Below are 25604 nucleotides of genomic sequence, written 5' to 3'. Positions count from 1 at the left end.
GCTGACAGGGACTTGCCCCCGCAGCCCTGACCCGCTCCCAGGGACTTGCCCCCGCAGCCCTGACCCACTCACAGGGACTGGCCCCCGCAGCCCTGACCCGCTCACAGGGACTGGCCCCCACAGCCCTGACACGCTCGCAGGGATTGGCCCCCCGCAGTCCTGTCCCGCTGACAGGGACTTGCCCCCGCAGCCCTGACCTGCTCACTGCGTCTTGCCCCCTGCAGCCCTGACCCGCTCACAGTGACTTACCCCCCGCAGACCTGACCCGCTCACTGCAACTTGCCCCCCGCAGTCCTGTCCCGCTGACAGGGTCCTGCCCCTTGCAGTCCTGTCCCACTGACAGGGATTTGCCCTCGCAGCCCTGACCCGCTCACAGGGACTGGCCCCCACAGCCCTGACCCGCCTACTGCGACTGGCCCCCCCGCAGCCCTGACCCGCTCAGGGGGACCGGCCCCCCGCAGCGCTGACCCGCTTACGGGGACCGGCCCCCCAAGCCCTGACCCGCTCACTGCGACTTGCCCCCCGCAGCCCTAACCCGGTGAAAGGGACTGGCCCCCGCAGCTCTGACCAGCTCACAGGGACACTGCCACTCGCAGCCCTGACCTGCTCACTGCGACTTGCCCCCCGCAGCCCTGACCCGCTGACAGGGACTTGCCCCCGCAGCCCTGACCGCATCACTGCGACTGGCCCCCCGCAGACCTGACCCGCTCACTGCGACTGGCCCCCCGCAGACCTGACCCGCTCACTGCGACTGGTCCCCCGCAGCACTGACCCCCTCAGAGGGACTGTCCCCTGCAGCCCCGACCCGCTCACTGCAACTTGCCCCCCGCAGCCCTGACCCGCTCACAGGGACTGGCCCCCGCAGCCCTGACCCGCTCACAGGGACTGGCCCCCGCAGCTGTGACCCACTAACAGGGACTGGCCCCTGCAGCCCTGACCCGCTCACGGGGACTGGCCCGCTGCACCCCTGACCCGCTCACAGGGACGAGCCCCCGCAGACCTGACCCGCTCACTGCGACTTGCCCCCCGCAGACCTGACCCATTTCACTGCGACTTGCCGCCCGCAGCCCTGACCCGCTCACTGCGACTTGCCCCCAGCAGCCATGACCCGCTCACTGCGACAATGCCCCCCGCAGCCCTGACCCGCTCACTGCGACTGGCCCCCCGCAGACCTGACCCGCTCACTGCGACTGGCCCCCCGCAGACCTGACCCGCTCACTGCGACTGGTCCCCCGCAGCACTGACCCGCTCACTGCGACCTGGCCCCCGCAGCCCTGACCCACTCACTGCGACTTTCTCCCCGCAGCCCTGACCCACTCACCGGGTCTGGTCACCGCACCCTGACCCGCTCACAGGTTCTGGCCTCCGCAGCACTGGCCCGCTCACTGTGACACTGCCCCCCGCAGCCCTGACCCGCTCACTGCGACTTGCCCCCCGCAGACCTCCCCGCTCACTGCGACCTTCCCCCCGCATCCCTGACCCGCTCAGGGGGACTGGCCCCCCGCAGCGCTGACCCGCTTACGGGGACCGGCCCCCCAAGCCCTGACCCGCTCACTGCGACTTGCCCCCCGCAGCCCTAACCCGGTGAAAAGGACTGGCCCCCGCAGCTCTGACCAGCTCACAGGGACTGGCCCCCACAGCCCTGACCCGCCTACTGCGACTGGCCCCCCGCAGCCCTGACCCGCTAACTGCGACTGGCCCCCCCGCAGCCCTGACCCGCTCACTGCGACTCGCACCCCGCAGCCCTGATCCGCTCACGGGGCCTTGCCCCCCGCAGCCCTGACCCGCTCACTGCGACACTGCCACTCGCAGCCCTGACCTGCTCACTGCGACTTGCCCCCCGCAGCCCTGACCCGCTGACAGGGACTTGCCCCCGCAGCCCTGACCGCATCACTGCGACACTGCCCCCCGCAGCCCTAACCCGGTGAAAGGGACTGGCCCCCGCAGCTCTGACCAGCTCACAGGGACTGGCCCCCACAGCCCTGACCCGCCTACTGCGACTGGCCCCCCCGCAGCCCTGACCCGCTCAGGGGGACCGGCCCGCCGCAGCGCTGACCCGCTTACGGGGACCGGCCCCCCAAGCCCTGACCCGCTCACTGCGACTTGCCCCCCGCAGCCCTAACCCGGTGAAAGGGACTGGCCCCCGCAGCTCTGACCAGCTCACAGGGACTGGCCCCCCGCAGCCCTGACCCGCCTACTGCGACTGGCCCCCCGCAGCCCTGACCCGCTAACTGCGACTGGCCCCCCCGCAGCCCTGACCCGCTCACTGCGACTCGCACCCCGCAGCCCTGATCCGCTCACGGGGCCTTGCCCCCCGCAGCCCTGACCCGCTCACTGCGACACTGCCACTCGCAGCCCTGACCTGCTCACTGCGACTTGCCCCCCAGAGCCCTGACCAGCTCACTACGACACTGCCCCCTGCAGCCCTGACCCGCTCACTGCGACTTGCCCCCCGCAGTCCTGTCCCGCTGACAGGGACTTGGCACCGCAGCCCTGACCCGCTCACTGCGACTTGCACCCCGCAGCCCTGACCCGCTGACGGGGACTTGCCCCCCGCAGTCCTGTCCCACTGACAGGGACTTGCCCCTGCAGCCCTGACCCGCTCACTGCGACACTGCACCCCGCAGCCCTGACCCCCTCACTGCGACTTGCCCCCCGCAGTCCTGTCCCACTGACAGGGACTTGCCCCTGCAGCCCTGTCCTGCTCACTGCGACTTTCCCCCCGCAGCCCTGACCCGCTCACTGCGACTTGCCCCCAGCAGCCATGACCCGCTCACTGCGACAATGCCCCCCGCAGCCCTGACCCGCTCACTGCGACTGGCCCCCCGCAGACCTGACCCGCTCACTGCGACTGGCCCCCCGCAGACCTGACCCGCTCACTGCGACTGGTCCCCCGCAGCACTGACCCGCTCACTGCGACCTGGCCCCCGCAGCCCTGACCCACTCACTGCGACTTTCTCCCCGCAGCCCTGACCCACTCACCGGGTCTGGTCACCGCACCCTGACCCGCTCACAGGTTCTGGCCTCCGCAGCACTGGCCCGCTCACTGTGACACTGCCCCCCGCAGCCCTGACCCGCTCACTGCGACTTGCCCCCCGCAGACCTCCCCGCTCACTGCGACCTTCCCCCCGCATCCCTGACCCGCTCAGGGGGACTGGCCCCCCGCAGCGCTGACCCGCTTACGGGGACCGGCCCCCCAAGCCCTGACCCGCTCACTGCGACTTGCCCCCCGCAGCCCTAACCCGGTGAAAAGGACTGGCCCCCGCAGCTCTGACCAGCTCACAGGGACTGGCCCCCACAGCCCTGACCCGCCTACTGCGACTGGCCCCCCGCAGCCCTGACCCGCTAACTGCGACTGGCCCCCCCGCAGCCCTGACCCGCTCACTGCGACTCGCACCCCGCAGCCCTGATCCGCTCACGGGGCCTTGCCCCCCGCAGCCCTGACCCGCTCACTGCGACACTGCCACTCGCAGCCCTGACCTGCTCACTGCGACTTGCCCCCCGCAGCCCTGACCCGCTGACAGGGACTTGCCCCCGCAGCCCTGACCGCATCACTGCGACACTGCCCCCCGCAGCCCTAACCCGGTGAAAGGGACTGGCCCCCGCAGCTCTGACCAGCTCACAGGGACTGGCCCCCACAGCCCTGACCCGCCTACTGCGACTGGCCCCCCCGCAGCCCTGACCCGCTCAGGGGGACCGGCCCGCCGCAGCGCTGACCCGCTTACGGGGACCGGCCCCCCAAGCCCTGACCCGCTCACTGCGACTTGCCCCCCGCAGCCCTAACCCGGTGAAAGGGACTGGCCCCCGCAGCTCTGACCAGCTCACAGGGACTGGCCCCCCGCAGCCCTGACCCGCCTACTGCGACTGGCCCCCCGCAGCCCTGACCCGCTAACTGCGACTGGCCCCCCCGCAGCCCTGACCCGCTCACTGCGACTCGCACCCCGCAGCCCTGATCCGCTCACGGGGCCTTGCCCCCCGCAGCCCTGACCCGCTCACTGCGACACTGCCACTCGCAGCCCTGACCTGCTCACTGCGACTTGCCCCCCAGAGCCCTGACCAGCTCACTACGACACTGCCCCCTGCAGCCCTGACCCGCTCACTGCGACTTGCCCCCCGCAGTCCTGTCCCGCTGACAGGGACTTGGCACCGCAGCCCTGACCCGCTCACTGCGACTTGCACCCCGCAGCCCTGACCCGCTGACGGGGACTTGCCCCCCGCAGTCCTGTCCCACTGACAGGGACTTGCCCCTGCAGCCCTGACCCGCTCACTGCGACACTGCACCCCGCAGCCCTGACCCCCTCACTGCGACTTGCCCCCCGCAGTCCTGTCCCACTGACAGGGACTTGCCCCTGCAGCCCTGTCCTGCTCACTGCGACTTTCCCCCCGCAGCCCTGACCCGCTCACTGCGACTTTCACCCCGCAGCCCTGACCCGCTGACTGCGACTTGCACCCCGCAGCCCTGACCCGCTCACAGGAACTGGCCCGCCGCAGCCCTGACCCGCTCACAGGGACTCTCAGCCGCAGCCCTGACTCGCTCACAGGGACTGGCCCCCGCAGCCCTGAACCGCTCACTGCGACCTGCCCCGCTGCAGTTCTGTCCCGCTGACGGGGACCTGCCCCCCTGCAGTCCTGTCCCGCTGACAGGGACATGCCCTCGAAGCCCTGACCCGCTCACCGGGACTGGCCCCCGCATCCCTGACCTGCTCACAGGGACTGGCCCCCGCAGCCCTGACCCGCTCACTGCGACTTGCACCCTGCAGCCCTGACCCGCTCATGGGGAATTGCCCCCGCAGTCCTGTCCCGCTCACTGCGACTGGCCCCCGCAGCCCTGACCCGCTCACTGCGACTGGCCCCCGCAGCCCTGACCCGCTCACTGCGACTTGACCCCCGCAGTCCTGTCCCGCTGACTGGGACTTGCCCCCGCAGCCCTGACCCGCTCAGGGGGACCGGCCCCCCGCAGCACTGACCCGCTTACGGGGACCGGCCCCCCAAGCCCTGACCCGCTCACTGCGACTTGCCCCCGACAGCCCTGACCCGCTCACAGTGACTTGCCCCCCGCAGCCCTGACCCGCTCACAGGGACTGGCCCCCACAGCCCTGACCCGCCTACTGCGACTGGCCCTCCGCAACCCTGACCCACTCACTGCGATTGCCCCCCAGAGCCCTGACCAGCTCACTACGACACTGCCCCCCGCAGCTCTGACCCGCTCACTGCAACTTGCCCCCCGCAGACCTGTCCCGCTGACAGGGACATGCCCCCGCAGCCCTGACCCGCTCGCAGGGATTGGCCCCCCGCAGCCCTGACCCGGTGACAGGGACTGGCCCCCACAGCCCTGACCCGCTCACTGCGGCTTGCCCCCCGCAGTCCTGTCCCGCTGACAGGGACTTGCCCCCGCAGCCCTGACCTGCTCACTGCGTCTTGCCCCCTGCAGCCCTGACCCGCTCACAGTGACTTGCCCCCCGCAGACCTGACCCGCTCACTGCAACTTGCCCCCCGCAGTCCTGTCCCGCTGACAGGGACCTGCCCCTTGCAGTCCTGTCCCGCTGACAGGGACTTGCCCCCGCAGCCCTGACCCGCTCCCAGGGACTTGCCCCCGCAGCCCTGACCCACTCACAGGGACTGGCCCCCGCAGCCCTGACCCGCTCACAGGGACTGGCCCCCACAGCCCTGACACGCTCGCAGGGATTGGCCCCCCGCAGTCCTGTCCCGCTGACAGGGACTTGCCCCCGCAGCCCTGACCTGCTCACTGCGTCTTGCCCCCTGCAGCCCTGACCCGCTCACAGTGACTTACCCCCCGCAGACCTGACCCGCTCACTGCAACTTGCCCCCCGCAGTCCTGTCCCGCTGACAGGGTCCTGCCCCTTGCAGTCCTGTCCCACTGACAGGGATTTGCCCTCGCAGCCCTGACCCGCTCACAGGGACTTGCCCCCACAGCCCTGACCCGCCTACTGCGACTGGCCCCCCCGCAGCCCTGACCCGCTCAGGGGGACCGGCCCCCCGCAGCGCTGACCCGCTTACGGGGACCGGCCCCCCAAGCCCTGACCCGCTCACTGCGACTTGCCCCCCGCAGCCCTAACCCGGTGAAAGGGACTGGCCCCCGCAGCTCTGACCAGCTCACAGGGACACTGCCACTCGCAGCCCTGACCTGCTCACTGCGACTTGCCCCCCGCAGCCCTGACCCGCTGACAGGGACTTGCCCCCGCAGCCCTGACCGCATCACTGCGACTGGCCCCCCGCAGACCTGACCCGCTCACTGCGACTGGCCCCCCGCAGACCTGACCCGCTCACTGCGACTGGTCCCCCGCAGCACTGACCCCCTCAGAGGGACTGTCCCCTGCAGCCCCGACCCGCTCACTGCAACTTGCCCCCCGCAGCCCTGACCCGCTCACAGGGACTGGCCCCCGCAGCCCTGACCCGCTCACAGGGACTGGCCCCCGCAGCTGTGACCCACTAACAGGGACTGGCCCCTGCAGCCCTGACCCGCTCACAGGGACTGGCCCGCTGCACCCCTGACCCGCTCACAGGGACGAGCCCCCGCAGACCTGACCCGCTCACTGCGACTTGCCCCCCGCAGACCTGACCCATTTCACTGCGACTTGCCGCCCGCAGCCCTGACCCGCTCACTGCGACTTGCCCCCAGCAGCCATGACCCGCTCACTGCGACAATGCCCCCCGCAGCCCTGACCCGCTCACTGCGACTGGCCCCCCGCAGACCTGACCCGCTCACTGCGACTGGCCCCCCGCAGACCTGACCCGCTCACTGCGACTGGTCCCCCGCAGCACTGACCCGCTCACTGCGACCTGGCCCCCGCAGCCCTGACCCACTCACTGCGACTTTCTCCCCGCAGCCCTGACCCACTCACCGGGTCTGGTCACCGCACCCTGACCCGCTCACAGGTTCTGGCCTCCGCAGCACTGGCCCGCTCACTGTGACACTGCCCCCCGCAGCCCTGACCCGCTCACTGCGACTTGCCCCCCGCAGACCTCCCCGTTCACTGCGACCTTCCCCCCGCATCCCTGACCCGCTCAGGGGGACCGGCCCCCCGCAGCGCTGACCCGCTTACGGGGACCGGCCCCCCAAGCCCTGACCCGCTCACTGCGACTTGCCCCCCGCAGCCCTAACCCGGTGAAAAGGACTGGCCCCCGCAGCTCTGACCAGCTCACAGGGACTGGCCCCCACAGCCCTGACCCGCCTACTGCGACTGGCCCCCCGCAGCCCTGACCCGCTAACTGCGACTGGCCCCCCCGCAGCCCTGACCCGCTCACTGCGACTCGCACCCCGCAGCCCTGATCCGCTCACGGGGCCTTGCCCCCCGCAGCCCTGACCCGCTCACTGCGACACTGCCACTCGCAGCCCTGACCTGCTCACTGCGACTTGCCCCCCGCAGCCCTGACCCGCTGACAGGGACTTGCCCCCGCAGCCCTGACCGCATCACTGCGACACTGCCCCCCGCAGCCCTAACCCGGTGAAAGGGACTGGCCCCCGCAGCTCTGACCAGCTCACAGGGACTGGCCCCCACAGCCCTGACCCGCCTACTGCGACTGGCCCCCCCGCAGCCCTGACCCGCTCAGGGGGACCGGCCCGCCGCAGCGCTGACCCGCTTACGGGGACCGGCCCCCCAAGCCCTGACCCGCTCACTGCGACTTGCCCCCCGCAGCCCTAACCCGGTGAAAGGGACTGGCCCCCGCAGCTCTGACCAGCTCACAGGGACTGGCCCCCCGCAGCCCTGACCCGCCTACTGCGACTGGCCCCCCGCAGCCCTGACCCGCTAACTGCGACTGGCCCCCCCGCAGCCCTGACCCGCTCACTGCGACTCGCACCCCGCAGCCCTGATCCGCTCACGGGGCCTTGCCCCCCGCAGCCCTGACCCGCTCACTGCGACACTGCCACTCGCAGCCCTGACCTGCTCACTGCGACTTGCCCCCCGCAGCCCTGACCCGCTGACAGGGACTTGCCCCCGCAGCCCTGACCGCATCACTGCGACACTGCCCCCCGCAGCCCTAACCCGGTGAAAGGTACTGGCCCCCGCAGCTCTGACCAGCTCACAGGGACTGGCCCCCACAGCCCTGACCCGCCTACTGCGACTGGCCCCCCCGCAGCCCTGACCAACTCACTGCGACTTGCCCCCCAGAGCCCTGACCCGCTCACTACGACACTGCCCCCTGCAGCCCTGACCCGCTCACTGCGACTTGCCCCCCGCAGTCCTGTCCCGCTGACAGGGACTTGGCACCGCAGCCCTGACCCGCTCACTGCGTCTTGCACCCCGCAGCCCTGACCCGCTGACGGGGACTTGCCCCCCGCAGTCCTGTCCCACTGACAGGGACTTGCCCCTGCAGCCCTGACCCGCTCACTGCGACACTGCACCCCGCAGCCCTGACCCCCTCACTGCGACTTGCCCCCCGCAGTCCTGTCCCACTGACAGGGACTTGCCCCTGCAGCCCTGTCCTGCTCACTGCGACTTTCCCCCCGCAGCCCTGACCCGCTCACTGCGACTTTCACCCCGCAGCCCTGACCCGCTGACTGCGACTTGCACCCCGCAGCCCTGACCCGCTGACGGGGACTTGCCCCCCGCAGTCCTGTACCACTGACAGGGACTTGCCCCTGCAGCCCTGACCCGCTCACTGCGACACTGCACCCCGCAGCCCTGACCCCCTCACTGCGACTTGCCCCCCGCAGTCCTGTCCCACTGACAGGGACTTGCCCCTGCAGCCCTGTCCTGCTCACTGCGACTTTCCCCCCGCAGCCCTGACCCGCTCACTGCGACTTTCACCCCGCAGCCCTGACCCGCTGACTGCGACTTGCACCCCGCAGCCCTGACCCGCTCACAGGAACTGGCCCGCCGCAGCCCTGACCCGCTCACAGGGACTCTCAGCCGCAGCCCTGACTCGCTCACAGGGACTGGCCCCCGCAGCCCTGAACCGCTCACTGCGACCTGCCCCGCTGCAGTTCTGTCCCGCTGACGGGGACCTGCCCCCCTGCAGTCCTTTCCCGCTGACAGGGACATGCCCTCGAAGCCCTGACCCGCTCACCGGGACTGGCCCCCGCATCCCTGACCTGCTCTCAGGGACTGGCCCCCGCAGCCGTGACCTGCTCACAGTGACTGGCCCCCGCAGCCGTGACCTGCTCACAGGGACTGGCCCCCGCAGCCCTGACCCGCTCACTGCGACTTGCACCCTGCAGCCCTGACCCGCTCATGGGGAATTGCCCCCGCAGTCCTGTCCCGCTCACATTGACTTGCCCCCGCAGCCCTGACCCGCTCACTGCGACTGGCCCCCGCAGCCCTGACCCGCTCACTGCGACTGGCCCCCGCAGCCCTGACCCGCTCACTGCGACTTGACCCCCGCAGTCCTGTCCCGCTGACTGGGACTTGCCCCCGCAGCCCTGACCCGCTCAGGGGGACCGGCCCCCCGCAGCACTGACCCGCTTACGGGGACCGGCCCCCCAAGCCCTGACCCGCTCACTGCGACTTGCCCCCGACAGCCCTGACCCGCTCACTGCGACTTGCCCCCCACAGCCCTGACCCGCTCACAGTGACTTGCCCCCCGCAGCCCTGACCCGCTCACAGGGACTGGCCCCCACAGCCCTGACCCGCCTACTGCGACTGGCCCTCCGCAACCCTGACCCACTCACTGCGATTGCCCCCCAGAGCCCTGACCAGCTCACTACGACACTGCCCCCCGCAGCTCTGACCCGCTCACTGCGACTTGCCCCCCGCAGACCTGTCCCGCTGACAGGGACATGCCCCCGCAGCCCTGACCCGCTCGCAGGGATTGGCCCCCCGCAGCCCTGACCCGCTCACAGGGACTGGCCCCCACAGCCCTGACACGCTCACAGGGGCTCGCCCCCACAGCCCTGACCCGCTCACAGGGGCTGGCCCCCTGCAGTCCTGACCCGCTCACAGGGACTGGACCCGCAGCCCCGACCCACTCACAGGCACTGGCCCCCACTGCCCCGACCCGCTCACAGGCACTGGCCCCCGCAGCCCTGACCCGCTCACAGGGACTGGCCCCCCGCGGCCATGACCCGCTCACAGGGACTGGCCCCCGCAGCCCTATTCTGCTCACAGCGATTTGCCCCCTGCAGTCCTTTCACGCTCACAGGGCCTGGCCCTCGCAGCCCTGACCCGCTCACACGGACTGGCCCCCGCAGCCCTGACCCGCTCACAGGGATAGGGCCCTGCCGCCCTGACCCGCTCACGGCGATTTTCCCCCTGCAGTCCTGTCCCGCTGACAGGGACTGTCCCCCTGCAGTCCTGACCCGCTCACAGGGACTGGCCCCCACTGCCCTGATCCGCTCACAGCGATTTACCCCGCAGTCCTGTCCCGCTGACAGGGACTTGCCCTCGCAGCCCTGACCCGCTCCCAGGGACTTTCCCCCGCAGCCCTGACCCACTCACAGGGACTTGCCCGCGCCGCCCTGACCCCCGCTCACAGGGACTGGCGCCCGCAGCCCTGACCCGCTCACAGGGCCTGGCCTCCGCAGCCCTGACCCGCTCATACGGACTGGCCCCAGCAGCCCTCTCCCGCTCACAGGGATTGGGCCCTGCAGCCCTGACCCGCTCACAGCGATTTGCCCCCTGCAGTCCTGTCCCGCTGACAGGGACTGTCCCCCTGCAGTCCTGACCCACTCACAGGGACTGGTCCCCGCAGCCCTGACCCGCTCACAGGGGCTGGCCCCCTGCAGTCCTGACCCGCTCACAGGGACTGGACCCGCAGCCCCGACCCGCTCACAGGCACTGGCCCCCACAGCCCCGACCCGCTCACAGGCACTGGCCCCCGCAGCCCTGACTCGCTCACATGGACTGGCCCCCGCAGCCCTATTCCGCTCACTGCGATTTGCCCCCTGCAGTCCTTTCGTGCTCTCAGGGACTGGTCCCCGCAGCCCTGATCCGCTCACAGGGACTCGCTCCCACATCCCTGACCCGCTCAGAGGAACTGGACCCGCAGCCCCGACCCGCTCACAGGCACTGGCCCCCGCAGCCATGACCTGCTCACAGGCACTGTCCCCCGCAGCCCTCTCCCGATCACAGCGATTTTCCCCCGCACCCCTGACCCCCTCACAGTTACTGGCCCCCGCAGCCCTGACCCGCTCACAGGGACTGGCCCCCGCAGCCCTCTCCCGCTCACAGGGACTGGCCCCCTGCAGTCCGACCCGCTCACATGAACTGGCCCCCGCAGCCCTGACCCGCACACAGGGACTGGCCCCCACAGCCCTGATCCGCTCACAGCGATTTACCCCGCAATCCTGTCCCGCTGACAGGGACTTGCCCTCGCAGCCCTGACCCGCTCACAGGGGCTCGCCCCCACATCCCTGACCCGCTCACAGGGGCTGGCCCCCGCAGCCCCGAACCGCTCATAGGCACTGGCCCCCACAGCCATGACCTGCTCACAGGCACTGTCCCCCGCAGCCCTCTCCCGGTCACAGCGATTTTCCCCCACACCCCTGACCCCCTCACAGTTACTGGCCCCCGCAGCCCTGACCCGCTCACAGGCTCTGGCCCCCGCAGCCCTGACCCGCACACACGGACTGGCCCCCGCAGCCCTGACCCGCTCAAAGGGACTGACCCCGCAGCCCTGACCCGCGCACGGGGACTTGCCCCCCGCAGCCCTGTTCCGCTCACAGCGATTTGCCCACTGCAGTCCTTTCGCGCTCACAGGGACTGGCCCACGCAGCCCAGACCCGCTCACAGCAACTTGCCCCCCGCAGCCCTGTCCCGCTGACAGCGACTTGCCCCCCGCCGCCCTGTCCCGCTGACAGCGACTTGCCGCTGCAGCCCTGATCCGCTCACAGGGACTGGCCCCCGCATTCCTGTCGCTCTCACAGCAGCTGGCCCCCGCAGGCCTGACCGGCTCACAGCGATTTGCCCCCTGCAGTCCTGTCGCGCTCTCAGGGACTGGCCGCTGTAGCCCTGTCCAGCTGACAGCAACTGGCCCCCTCAGCCCTGTCCCGCTGACAGGCACTGGCTCCCGCAACCCTGTCCCGCTGACAGTGACTGGCCCCCGCAGCCCTGTCCAGCTGACAGGGAATGGCCCCCGCAGCCCTGACCCGCTCACAGCGACTTGCCCCCCGCAGCTCTGACCCGCTCACAGCGACTTGCCCCCGCAGCCCTGACCCGCTCACAGGAACTGGCCCCCGCTGCCCTGACCCGCTCACAAGCACTGGCCCCCGCAGCCCTGACCCGCTCACAGGGACTGGCCCCCGCACCCCTGACCCCCTCACAGTTACTGGGCCCCTGCAGTCAGACCCGCTCACATGAACTGTCCCCCGCAGTCCTTTCCCGCTCACAGTGACTTGGCCCCGCTGCCCTGAACCCTCTCACAGGGACTGGCACCCGCAGCCCTGACCCGCTCACAGGCTCTGGCTCCCGCAGCCCTGACCCACACACAGGGACTGGGCCCTGCAGCCCTGACCCGCTCACAGCGATTTTCCCCCTGCATTCCTGTCCCACTTGCCCTCTCAGCCCTGACCCGCTCCCAGGGCCTTGCCCCCGCAGCCCTGACCCGCTCACAGGGACTGGCGCCCGCAGTCCTGACCCGCTCGCAGGGACTGGCCCCCTGCAGTCCTGTCCCGCTGACAGGGACTTCCCCCCGCAGCCCTGACCCGCTCACAGGGACTGGCCCACGCAGCCCAGACCTGCTCACTGCGACTTGCCCCCTGCAGCCCTGACCCGCTCACAGTGACTGGCCCCCTGCAGCCCTGTCCCGCTGACAGGGAATGGCCCCCGCAGCCCTGATCCGCTCACAGCGATTTACCCCGCAGTCCTGTCCCGCTGACAGGGACTTGCCCTCGCAGCCCTGACCCGCTCCCAGGGACTTTCCCCCGCAGCCCTGACCCGCTCACAAGCACTGGCTCCCGCAGCCCCGACCCTCTCACAGGCACTGGCCCCCGCAGCCATTACCTGCTCACAGGGACTGTCCCCTGCAGCCCTCTCCCGGTCACAGCGATTTTCCCCCGCACCCCTGACCCCCTCACAGTTACTGGCCCCCGCAGCCCTGACCCGCTAACAGGGATTTGCCCCCTGCAGTCCTGTCCCGCTGACAGGGACTGGCCCCCGCAGCCCTGACCTCCTCACAGGGACTGGCCCCCGCAGCCCTGACCCGCTCACAGCGACTGGCCCCTGCAGCCCTGACCCGCTCACAGCGACTGGCCCCTGCATTCCTGTCACTCTCACAGCGGCTGGCCCCCACAGCCCTGACCCGCTCACAGGGACTGCCCCCCCCGCAGCCCTGACCCGCTCACAGGGACTGGCCCCCGCAGCCCTGTCCCGCTCACAGGGATTGGCCTCCGTAGCCCTGTCCACTCACAGCGGCTGGCCCCCGCAGCCCCGACCCGCTCACAGCGATTTGCCCCCTGCAGTCCTGACCCGCTCAGAGGGACTGGCCCCTATCCCTGACCCGCTCACAGCAATTTGCCCCCTGCAGTCGTGTCGCGCTCAGTGGTACTGGCCCCCGCAGCCCTCTCCCGCTGACAGGGACTGACCCCCGCAGCCCTCTCCCGCTGACAGGGACTGGCCCCCGCAGACCTGTCCCGCTGACAGGGACTGGCCCCCGCAGCCCTGACCCGCTCACAGGGGTTCGCCCCACAGCCCTGACCCGCTCGCAGTGATTTTCCCCCTGCAGTCCTTTCGCGCTCACAGGGTCTGGCCCCCGCTGCCCTGACCCTCTCACAGGGTCTGGCCCCCGCAGCCCTGACCCGCTCACAGGGACTGGCCCCCACTGCCCTGACCCGCTCACAGGGGCTCGCCCCCACATCCCTGACCCGCTCACAGGGGCAGGCCCCCTGCAGCCCTGACCCGCTCACAGGGACTGGACCCGCAGCCCTGACCCGCTCACAAGCACTGGCCCATCGCAGCCCCGACCCGCTCACAGGCACTGGCCCCCACAGCCCTGACCCGCTCACAGGAACTGGCCTCCGCAGCCATGACCTGCTCACAGGGACTGTCCCCCACAGGCCTCTCCCGGTCACAGCGATTTTCTCCCGCACCCCTGACCCCCTCACAGTTACTGGCCCCCGCAGCCCTGACCCGCTCACAGGGACTGGCCCCCTGCAGTCAGACCCGCTCACATGAACTGGCCCCCGCAGCCCTGTCCCGCTCGCAGTGATTTGCCCCCTGCAGTCCTTTCGCGCTCACAGGGACTGGCCCCCCGCAGCCCTGACCCGCTCACAGGCTCTGGCCCCCGCAGCCCTGACCCGCACACAGGGACTGGGTCCTGCAGCCCTGACCCGCTCTCAGCGATTTGCCCCCTGCAGTCCTGTCCCGCTGACAGGGACAGTCCCCCTGCAGTCCTGACCCGCTCACAGGGACTGGCCCCCACAGCCCTGATCCGCTCACAGCGATTTACCCCGCAGTCCTGTCCCGCTGACAGGGACTTGCCCTCGCAGCCCTGACCCGTTCACAGGGGCTCGCCCCCACATCCCTGACCCGCTCACAGGGGCTGGCCCCCTGCAGCCCTGACCCGCTCAGAGGGACTGGACCCGCAGCCCTGACCCGCTCACAAGCACTGGCCCCCGGAGCCCCGACCCTCTCACAGGCACTGGCCCCCGCAGCCATTACCTGCTCACAGGGACTGTCCCCTGCAGCCCTCTCCCGGTCACAGCGATTTTCCCCCGCACCCCTGACCCCCTCACAGTTACTGGCCCCCGCAGCCCTGACCCGCTCACAGGCTCTGGCCCCCGCAGTCCTGACCCGCTCGCAGGGACTGGCCCCCGCAGCCATGACTCGCTTACAGGGACTGGCCCCCTGAAGTCCTGACCCGCTCACAGTGATTTGCCCCCTGCAGTCCTGTCCCGCTGACAGGGACTGGCCCCCGCAGCCCTGATCTCCTCACAGGGACTGGCCCCCGCAGCCCTGACCCGCTCACAGCGACTGGCCCCTGCATTCCTGTCACTCTCACAGCGGCTGGCCCCCACAGCCCTGACCCGCTCACAGGGACTGCCCCCCCGCAGCCCTGACCCGCTCACAGGGACTGGCCCCCGCAGCCCTGTCCCGCTCACAGGGATTGGCCTCCGTAGCCCTGTCCACTCACAGCGGCTGGCCCCCGCAGCCCCGACCCGCTCACAGCGATTTGCCCCCTGCAGTCCTGACCCGCTCAGAGGGACTGGCCCCCGATCCCTGACCCGCTCACAGCGATTTGCCCCCTGCAGTCCTGTCGCGCTCAGTGGTACTGGCCCCCGCAGCCCTCTCCCGCTGACAGGGACTGACCCCCGCAGCCCTCTCCCGCTGACAGGGACTGGCCCCCGCAGACCTGTCCCGCTGACAGGGACTTGCCCCCGCAGCCCTGACCTGCTCACAGCGACTTGCCCCTCCTTCCTGACCCGCTCACAGCGTCTTGCCTCCCATCTCTCTTACACAGGTCACCCCTTGCTCAGAAACGGTCCCAATTATCCATGAACCGGAAACCCTGCCCCCTGTGCCAGCTCCTTAACCATGCATTCATCTCACCTATCTTTCTATGACTTAGCTCACTAACATGTGGCACTCATGGCAACCCATAAATTATTACCCTCTCGGTCCTGCCTTTCAGCCTCTTTGCTAACTCCTTGCACATAGTCCGCAGGATGTCATCCCTCTTTCGGCCTATGTCATTGGTACCAACGTGCCCCGTGGCCTCTGGCTGCTCACCCTCCCCTTTAAGAATTTGTTGCAACCACTCAGAGATGTCCTTGACCTTGGCACCAGGGAAGCAACACGCGGCCCTTGTGTCTCAAATGTGGCAACAGAATCTATGCCCCCAACGAATGAGTCTCCAACCACGTTCGCTCACTTGGATTTGCCTTACTCTGTCCCACAGCAGGGTGGTTTGTACTATGGACCTGGCTACTGCTGATTATATAACTGACCCAGTTTAGTTTTAGATCAGTGTTAACCTTGGTTTAGTGGATAGCCAAGCACCTCAGTAGTCTACAATACAGGAGAAATACATTATAAGCTGACAGATTCTGTGACAGTCAAGAACAAGCACTGAATTGTTCTGACCTCATTTCCAACACCTGGCCCGTAGCCTTGCATGGCTTGGATTGCACTTGCACATCAAAAAAAAATAAATGTAACGATGATGTGAGGGTAAGGACATGGAATTTTTTTGATATGGTCATATTCTCTCTTGTTGGAGCTGATTGCTGCTTAGCACTTGTATGGTGCAAATGTAACTTATCCTTTATCAGGCCAAGCCTGATCGTTGTCCAAGTCTCACTGTATTTTCTCATCGTTGACTTAATGTTGGTTCGGCCCAACAGTGTTGTACATACCCTGCCTATTCTGAAACTCTACCACTTAATATTAAGTCTAATAAAGACAAGTATCCAATCTGCCTTCCAAACCACTTCAACGACCTGGTCCATTACATTGGGGGATCAACAGGCATGCACATCAAGATCCTGAGATCCCTCTGATCATTGGTGCTTGTGAGGTCCCTATGATTCATCATGGGCTCCAAGATCTGATTGTGCTGTGTCACCTAATCCTTATCCCATTTGTCCTTACATGAAATAATGTTCACAAACGCTTCTCAAAAATTCTTCCCAATCCTACTTTTTGCAATCATGACACAGGTGAGCATAAAACTTGGAACACGACAGCAACAGGAATGTGCCCTTTGGCCCACCATGTTGGGCCAAACATGACAACAAATGAAATAATCCCTTCTGCCTGTCCTTGATCCATAGTCCTCCATTCCTTGCATATTCGTGCACTTAACTAAAAGTCCCTTTTAAATGCTTTCATCGTATCTGCATCCACTACCACCCCGGGCAATGTATTCCACACTTTTAACATGCTCAGTGTGAAATATTTGCCCCTCACATCTCTTTTGAACTTCCCCCCTCTCAGCTTAAATGCATGCCCCCTAATAGTGGACACTTCAACTCCGGGGGAGAAATTTTCTGACCGTTAGCTGTATTTATGTATCTCCTAATTTTATAGACTTCTATCAAGCCTGCCCTCAGCTTCTACTGCTCCAGAGAACACGAAGAGTTTTTCCAGCTTCTCCCTCTCGTTCATACCCTCTATTCCAGTCAGCATGCTGGTAAATCTCTTCTGCACCCTGTCCAAAGCCTGCACGTCCTTAGTGTAATGTGGTGGCCAGAATTGAATGCAATACTCTGTGTGGTCTCACCAAAGTCTTGTAAAGCTGCAATGTGACATCCTGACTCTTGCACTGAGTTCCCCTATGAATAAAGGCAAGCATGCGATATGCCTTCTTGACCACCCTATCTACTTGTGTGCCTACTGTCAGGGAGTTATGGTCTAGGACCCCAAGATCCCTCTGGACATCACTGCTGTTTGGGGTCCTGCCATTAACTGTGTATCCCTTTCCTTAACACTTGGTCTCCTAAAATGCAACACCTCATGCCTGCCCAGATTAAATTCCATCGGCCATTTCTCCGCTCGTGTTTGCAATTGGTCTGTATCTTGCTGTGTCCTTTGACAACCTTCCATGCTGTCCACAAGTCCACTGGTCCTTATATCATCTGCAAACTTACTAATCCCCCATCTACATTTGCAACCAAGTCATTTACATATATCACAAACAGCAGAAGTCACATCGATGCGGAACACCACTCGTCACTGAGCTGCAGCCAGAAAAACAGCTTTCCACCACTGAGACGGCAAGAACTGTAGATGCTGGAATCAGAGATAACCAAGTGTGGAGCTGGAGGAACGCAGCAGGTCAGGCTGCATCAGAGGAACAGGAAAGCTGACATTGTTGATGCTGCCTGGCCTGCTGTGTTCTCTTTGTTAGCCTTCCACCGCTACCGTCTGCCTTATATGGGCAGGCCAAGTCACCACGGATCTCATGGATCTTAATCTTCTGGATGAGCATACCATGAGGGACCTTGTTGAAAACCTTCGTAAAATCCACGTATATGTTATCAACTGTTCTACCCTAATTGATCACCCTTGTCACCTCCTTGAAAACTTCAACTGACTTGGTAAGACATAACCTGCCCCGCATAATTACATGCTGGCTGTCCCTTATTAGCCCATACCTTTGAGACATGAGACACTCACCAGTCTGTAGTTTCCTGGAAAGTCCCTGTTTTCCTGCTTGAACATAGGAACGACTTTATCCACTCACCAGTCTCCGCGACCCCTCCAGTGCCTGGCAAGGATATCAGAACCTGTTGAAAGTGGGGTGTTGATGCATTTGTGTCATGATTGTGTTTTGTTTCAGCCCTAACATTCAAAGCAGTGCAAGAATGTCTTTGTGCAGCAGGCGAGTTGTGATGAGACTGAGCCTTCATACAATTGCAAGATGTTGAAAATTTGCCATTATTTATGCAGACAGTGATAAATTTCCATGATCAACATTTCTGTTACACTGCAATGATTATCCCGTGGCATGTAAAATCAGAAAGATACGATAAAATGAGACTGGGTCATATGCAGGGAGAATGTTTGCCTTTCATGTTTATAGAAGTAGTGAAATATTTCCATGAATCTAAGAGTCACTTTTCCGTTCATTGAAGGACACAATCATCGCCTTGGAAGCTTCATCACGATACTACTTTGCATTTCTGAAGAGGGAAGAAGAAATCAACATGAAAATTCAATTCCATGGTTTTGGAAGTCCCATTGAGAACACGATTCATTTGCGCCGGCACAATGCTCTGACCGAGAAAGAATTGAAGGTGAGTTTGTAGTTTGGAAGATCGCAGCAATTTATGCATCAACTTCTTCATCGATAATGTTCCATTGCTTTCAAACTGCATTTTCCACTCTGCAAGATAATAACTGTTAGAACAAGCAACAGTATCGGTAGATGGTCTGTGGGGAATGCAATGTTACAAAACCCAATCCATTCAACCACATATTTCAGATATGTCAACAAATTAAATATTCCAGCACAGGATAAAACAAGGAAGATGAGAGTGAGGAGGCAATAGCTCTGATGACAAAAGAACAGAAATTTACCTTTATCCATTCGAGCAAAAAAGCAGGCACACAAATAAATAATCATCTAACAATGCACGTGTGCAACGGAGGCTACAGGGGGACTAAGAATGCCGAATTGTTGTCATGCGTATTGCTGAAAGGATGATTGAAACAGAATCTGTGGTAAATTTGAAGAAATACAGATGATGCATCTCAGGATGTTGGAGGAAGAACATTTATGGACTGAGGCAAATTGTATTGCCCTTTACAGGAGTTATTAGGTTCATAATGAATTGAAAGACTTCCTTCTGTGCTGAAAGCTTTAGTTTAGTTGCAGCTGGATGACAATTTCTGTTCCTGGTAGTATTTAGCAAACTGTTAAAAGTGAATGTCACTGCACAGAATTCCAAACATGACTCCAATCAGTAGAGAAAATATCCAAGGGGTATCATGAGTTGTATCCTCTCATGTTGAACAATGCAGCTACAGATACAATGGAGGCACTGATGATAATCTTCCAAGAATCCTTAGATTGTGGAAAATTCTCAGAGGATTGAAAGATTGTGAACATAACACCATTATTACAAAGATACTTCGACAAAATAGCAAGCCAGTATTGCCAATTTAGGTCAACCTGGGTAGATGTTCATGCCGGCAATGAAAGATGAAATAACAGGGTACTTAGTGTGCTATAACATCCTACAGAGTTAACATCCTTTCATAAAGGGGAAATAATACTTGACAAACTTGCTACAGTGCTTTGAGAAGGAAACAAACATTACTGATGAAGGACCACCAGTTGATGTAGTACATTGAGATTTCAACAAAGCATTTGATAAGGTACAGCTCAGAAGGTGTCTCAAATGAAAAGAGCCCATGTGTTCAAGGGTAGTTTGTTCGGATGGACAGAGGACTGCATCGTAAATAGAAGTAGAGTCGTAGCACTAGGATGGTAACTGACAAGTCATGTACGGCCACAGAGCGAATGCCGCGGATGCCATACACCTCATGTTGACTGGGTTGATTTCGGAAATGGCGTAGGGGATTGCTATGCTTAGGAAAGTTGGGCAGGCTGGGACTACGTTCATTGGCGTTTATAAGATGGAAAAAATCTTATTTTTTCAACATGTAAGATTCTAAAGAGGCTTGATAGTGTATATCCGTAGGGATTACTCCCATTTGTGAAAGATTTTACGACCAGAGGCCACATTTTCAAATTGGTTGCCTATTAATTCAGGGAAGAATTACTTCTTTCAGGTTGTAGCACTCTATTGAACACTTTAGCCAAGAAGGTTTTAGAGGTAATGCCATTAATCATATGCTAGGCTGTAACGGCCAGGTTAATTTTTAAATCAAGAAACAATGATAATGAGAAAAGGGTCGAGGCCTGAAACATCAGCTTTTGTGCTCCTGAGATGCTGCTTGGCCTGCTGTGTTCATCCAGCTTCACACTTTGTTATCTTGGATTCTCCAGCATCTGAGCTTCCCATTATCAGTGATAATGAGAAAGGGGTAGTCTTTACAGTGGAAGATACTTCAAGGATCCCCTTATTACTAAAGAATACAGGGAGGAATTAAACACATCACTACCACTCCATCACTACCATTAGAGAAGTAGCAGTAGACAATCTAATGGAGTGAAAGCAGATTAGACTCTTTGCCGTGATGGTTGACTTTCTAAGATTCTCAACAATGAGCTTCAGAGTCGGTGTCTGCGTTGATTGTAATTTCCCAAAAAGGTTTAGATTCCAGAGAAGCATCTGAGGGCTGGAAAACTGCCGATATGACATACCTATTTAAAAAGGAGAGAGGCAAAAAGAAGATAACTACAACCGAAACAACGTAACATCTATTGTTGGAAATATGTGGCAATCAACAATGAAGAAAATAATAGCAGGACATTTGGAAAATCAGAATCTAATCAAACAGAATCACCATAGATAATGGGAACTGCAGATGCTGGAGAATCCAAGATGACAAAATGTGAGGCTGGATGAACACAGCAGGCCAAGCAGCATCTCAGGAGCACAAAAGCTGACGTTTCGGGCCTAGACCCTTCATCAGAGAGGGGGATGGGGTGAGGGTTCTGGAATAAATAGGGAGAGAGGGGGAGGCGGACTGAAGATGGAGAGAAAAGAAGATAGGTGGAGAGAGTATAGGTGGGGAGGTCGGGAGGGGATAGGTCAGTCCAGGGAAGACGGACAGGTCAAGGAGGTGGGATGAGGTTAGTAGGTAGATGGGGGTGCGGCTAGGGGTGGGAGAAGGGATGGGTGAGAGGAAGAACAAGTTAGGGAGGCAGAGACAGGTTGGACTGGTTTTGGGATGCAGTGGGTGAAGGGGAAGAGCTGGGCTGGTTGTGTGGTGCAGTGGGGGGAGGGGACGAATTGGGCTGGTTTAGGGATGTGGTGGGAGAGATTTTGAAACTGGTGAAATCCACGTTGATACCATTATGCTGCAGGGTTCCCAGGTGGAATATGAGTTGCTGTTCCTGCAACCTTGGGGTGGCATCATTGTGGCACTGCAGGAGGCCCATGATGGCCATGTCATCTAAAGAATGGGAGGGGGAGTGGAAATGGTTTGCGACTGGGAGGTGCAGTTGTTTGTTGCGAACTGAGCGGAGGTGTTCTGCAAAGCGGTCCCCAAGCCTCCGCTTGGTTTCCCCAATGTTGAGGAAACCACACCGGGTACAGTGGATGCAGTATACCACATTGGCAGATGTGCAGATGAACCTCTGCTTAATGTGGAATGTCATCTTGGGGCCTGGGATAGGGGTGAGGGAGGTGGTGTGGGGGCAAGTGTAGCATTTCCTGCGGTTGCAGGGGAAAGTGTCGGGTGTGGTGGGGTTGGACGGCAGTGTGGAGCGAACAAGGGAGTCACGGAGAGAGTGGTCTTTCCGGAAAGCAGACAGGGGTGGGGATGGAAAAATGTCTTGGGTGGTGAGGTCGGATTGTAGATGGCGGAAGTGTCAGAGGATGATGCGTTGTATCCGGAGGTTGGTGGGGTGGTGTGTGAGAACGAGGGGGATCCTCTTGGGGCGATTGTGGTGGGGGCGGGGTGTGAGGGATGTGTTGCGGGAAATATGGGAGATGCGGTCAAGGGCGTTCTCGATCACTGTGGGGGGCAAGTTGCGGTCCTTGAAGAACTTGGACATCTGGGATGTGCGGGAGTGGAATGTCTTATCGTGGGAGCAGAAGCGGCGGAGGCGGAGGAATTGGGAATAGGGGATGGAATTTTTGCAGGATGGTGGGTGGGAGGAGGTGTATTCTGGGTAGCTGTGGGAGTCGGTGGGCTTGAAATGGACATCAGTTACAAGCTGGTTGCCTGAAATGGAGACTGAGAGGTCCAGGAAGGTGAGGGATGTGCTGGAGATGGCCCAGGTGAACTGAAGGTTGGGGTGGAAGGTGTTGGTGAAGTGGATGAACTGTTTGAGCTCCTCTGGGGAGCAAGAGGCGGCACCGATACAGTCATCAATGTACCGGAGGAAGAGGTGGGGTTTGGGGCCTCTAGTGACAGTGCAGCACTCCCTTAATATTGTGAAAGATTTTACGACCAGAGGCCACATTTTCAAATTGGTTGCCAATTAATTTAGGGGAAGAATTACTTCTTTCAGGTTGTAGCAATCTATTGAACACTTTAGCAGAGAAGGTTTTAGAGGTCATGCCATTAATTATATGCTCGGCTGAGATGGCCAGGTTAATTTTTAAATCAAGGAACAACAACAATGAGAAAAGGGTAGCCTTTACAGTGGAAGATACTTCAAGGATCCCCTTATTACTAAAGAATACAGGGAGGAATTAAACACATCACTACCACACCATCACTACCATGAGAGAAGTGGTAGTAGACAATCTAATGGAGTGAAAGCAGATTGGACTCTTCGCCGTGATGGTTGACTTTCTAAGATTCTAAACAATGAGCTTCAGAGTCGGTATATGCATTGACTGTAATTTCCCAAAAAGGTTCAGATTCTCGAGAAGCATCTGAGGGCTGGAAAAATGCTGATGTGATGTCCCTATTTAAAAAGGAGAGAGGCAAAAAGAAGATAACTACAACCGAACCAGTCTAATATTGTTGGAAATGTGTGGCAATCAACTATGAAGAAAATAATAGCAGGACATTTGGAAAATCATAATCTAATCAAACAGAATCACCATAGCCTGATGAAAGAGAAATTATGTCTGGCTAATTTGTTTGGGTTTTTGGAGGAAGTTTTGGGAGGAGAATTAACAGAGGAAAACCAGTAAATGTGTTGTGTTTGGACTTGGAGAAAGCATTGAGAATGTACACAAAAGTAATAAGCTAAGAGCTGAGGTTTTGAAGATAGTATATTGCTATGGATCAGTATGCTTTGCATGTTCTGGAAGAAGAGATCACATCTCGAGTGAAATGCACCAAGTGAATATATATTTTGGGGAACTTGGTGGCAATGCGGTAAGTCAGTGCAGAGTGTAAGAGGTGCCATTTGCTTGCTTTTTTTGCCTGATAGTTCATAAGCATTTTTTTTTGAGACAGGGTGAATTGAAGCCAGAATCAGGGACCGAGAGGGTGAACCAGGGTCATTGGTTGGTGATCGCTACTGGTTTAAGAATCTATTATCGGTAGCTTTCAGATTGAAAGTAAATCGGAGAAATATTTACAGGCTACAAACTAAAAGACCAGAATGTTTTCAAATCAAATTAAGATCGAAGTAATTGAAATGGAGATGCCAGGCCAGATGATGATTTGTACCTACATGACGGGCGAGTGGTCAGGCCCCATACTCCAGCTTACGTCTGATGAACTGGAATCTCAGTTTTGACCAATCAACAAATCATGTGGGGCAGAGTTACCAGGGAATGCTGTGCTTCAGGAGGCAGTCACACACCTTAGATTAACTAGCTGAAACTCAGTCAGTGGCCAATGACAAAGAACAGGGCAGGTGGAAGGATCCAGGATGTAGTGCAGAAGGAACCTTGGCCTTTGATCTTATCGAACAGGTTTGAGATTCTTTCTTCCTGTGTGGATGAGAGTGCAGGGTATAGGGAAGATGAGTAAACTGACTGTAGCACTGTGGTATAGGTGGGACATTCAGGAGGGGATAAAAAGTGAAATGTAGTTATAATCAGAGGTAGTATAGTTAGGGGAATGAACACTGTTCGTTGTGACCAGGTTCGAGAGTCTCGAAAGTAGTGTTGCCTGCCTGGTGCCCAGGTTCAGGATATTCCATCTCGGCTACAAAGGAACTTGAAGTGGGAGGAGTAGAAATCCAGCTATCGTGGTCCACACAGGTACCATTGATATGGAAGAAAGAGGAAAGAGGTTCTCCTGAGGGATTATGAGCACCGAGGTGCTGAGGTGAGAAAGCAGAACCAGAATGGTAATAATCTCTGGATTATTATCGGAGCAATTTGGCACGGTGTGAACATAATTATAGATGTACATTGTTCAAATGGTGGCCTGGCAGAAATGTGTTTGAATTCATGGGACATTGGCATCGGTACGGGGAAGGAGGGAGTCGTTCTGTTGTTATAGGCTCGACGAGAATCATATTGGGACAAGTATCCTCGCAAAATACAGAGCTAGGTCTGGGGCTAGGGCGTTAAAATAAAAAGTGTGGAGTGGGTGAGCTCAGTTGCATGGAAAATTGTGGAAAAAGTTAGAAGCTGGTAAGTGCTCAGCAAAGTTTCCAGAGCAAGTAATAGGACAAAAAGTATGGAAATGGTCAGGAGTCTCACTTCAGCTGCAGCAGATAAGAAGGGTGGCTGTAAATGCCAGACTGAAGATCTTGTATTGAATTGCAGGGAGTGTATGAAACAAAGTGAATGAGTTTGTGGTGCAGATTGAAATTGACAGATACATCACTCTGGGTATCACAGAGAGGTGGTTGTTAGGGGATAAGTGTTGGGAACGAAATAGCCAATGATTCATGTCCGATAGAAAGAACAGGCAAATGGGCAGAGATAACAAAGTGTGGAGCTGGATGAGCACAGCAGGCCAAGCAGCATCTCAGGAGCGTAAAAGCTGACGTTTTGTGCCGAGACCCTTCTACTTCTGTGTGTTCATCCTGATCCACACTTTGTTCTCTTGGATTCTGAAGCATCTGCAGTTCCCATTATCTCCGATACAAATGGACAGAGATGCCAGGGTTGCCTTGTCAGTAAGAAATGAGGTCGCGCTGAAGGAACCACAGCTCTTGTGCTTGTTTATTAATGACTTGGAGGAAAGAGGTGCATGTGCTGTGGCTAAATTTGCAGATGACTGAAAAAATATTTAGAAAGACAAGGTATGGCCCAGAAACAGAGATTTACCGGGATGTTACTTGGATCGGAATGTATTAGCTATAAGGAGGGTTTGGTGGAAGTGCTGTGTCATGATAAATGTAATGAGATCAACCATGATCTCACCGAATGATGGAGGAATATTCAATGGGCCAAATGGCTTTTTTTGTGAGTCTTCTTGTTTGACAATGCATTCATGAAGGTGTTTTTTTTTTCTCTCTTGGATAAGATGTGAAAATGAAATGTATACGAGATAATGGGAACTGCAGATGCTGGAGAATCCAAGACAACAAAATGTGAGGCTGGATGAACACAGCAGGCCAAGCAGCATCTCAGGAGGACAAAAGTGCTCCTGAGATGCTGCTTGGCCTGCTGTGTTCATCCAGCCTCACATTTTGTTGTCATGAAATGTATACACTTCCTTTTCATCTGGGAATAAATAATTGTTCTGAACGATTTCCATTGACTAATA

General features: G+C 60.3%; 1 protein-coding gene across 1 annotated transcript in view; it reads left to right on the top strand.

Annotated features, from left to right (window-relative positions):
• The window catches only part of LOC132209345 (utrophin-like), a 360974-nt gene that overhangs the window by 89765 nt on the left and 245605 nt on the right, over positions 1 to 25604 (top strand). The gene's annotated exons all lie outside the window — the stretch shown is intronic.

The sequence above is a fragment of the Stegostoma tigrinum genome, unplaced genomic scaffold (assembly GCF_030684315.1).
Source record: "Stegostoma tigrinum isolate sSteTig4 unplaced genomic scaffold, sSteTig4.hap1 scaffold_88, whole genome shotgun sequence".
Classification (NCBI taxonomy): domain Eukaryota; kingdom Metazoa; phylum Chordata; class Chondrichthyes; order Orectolobiformes; family Stegostomatidae; genus Stegostoma; species Stegostoma tigrinum.
Note: the sequence above shows the minus strand (reverse complement) of the source record. Positions and strands in the feature narration are given on the sequence as shown.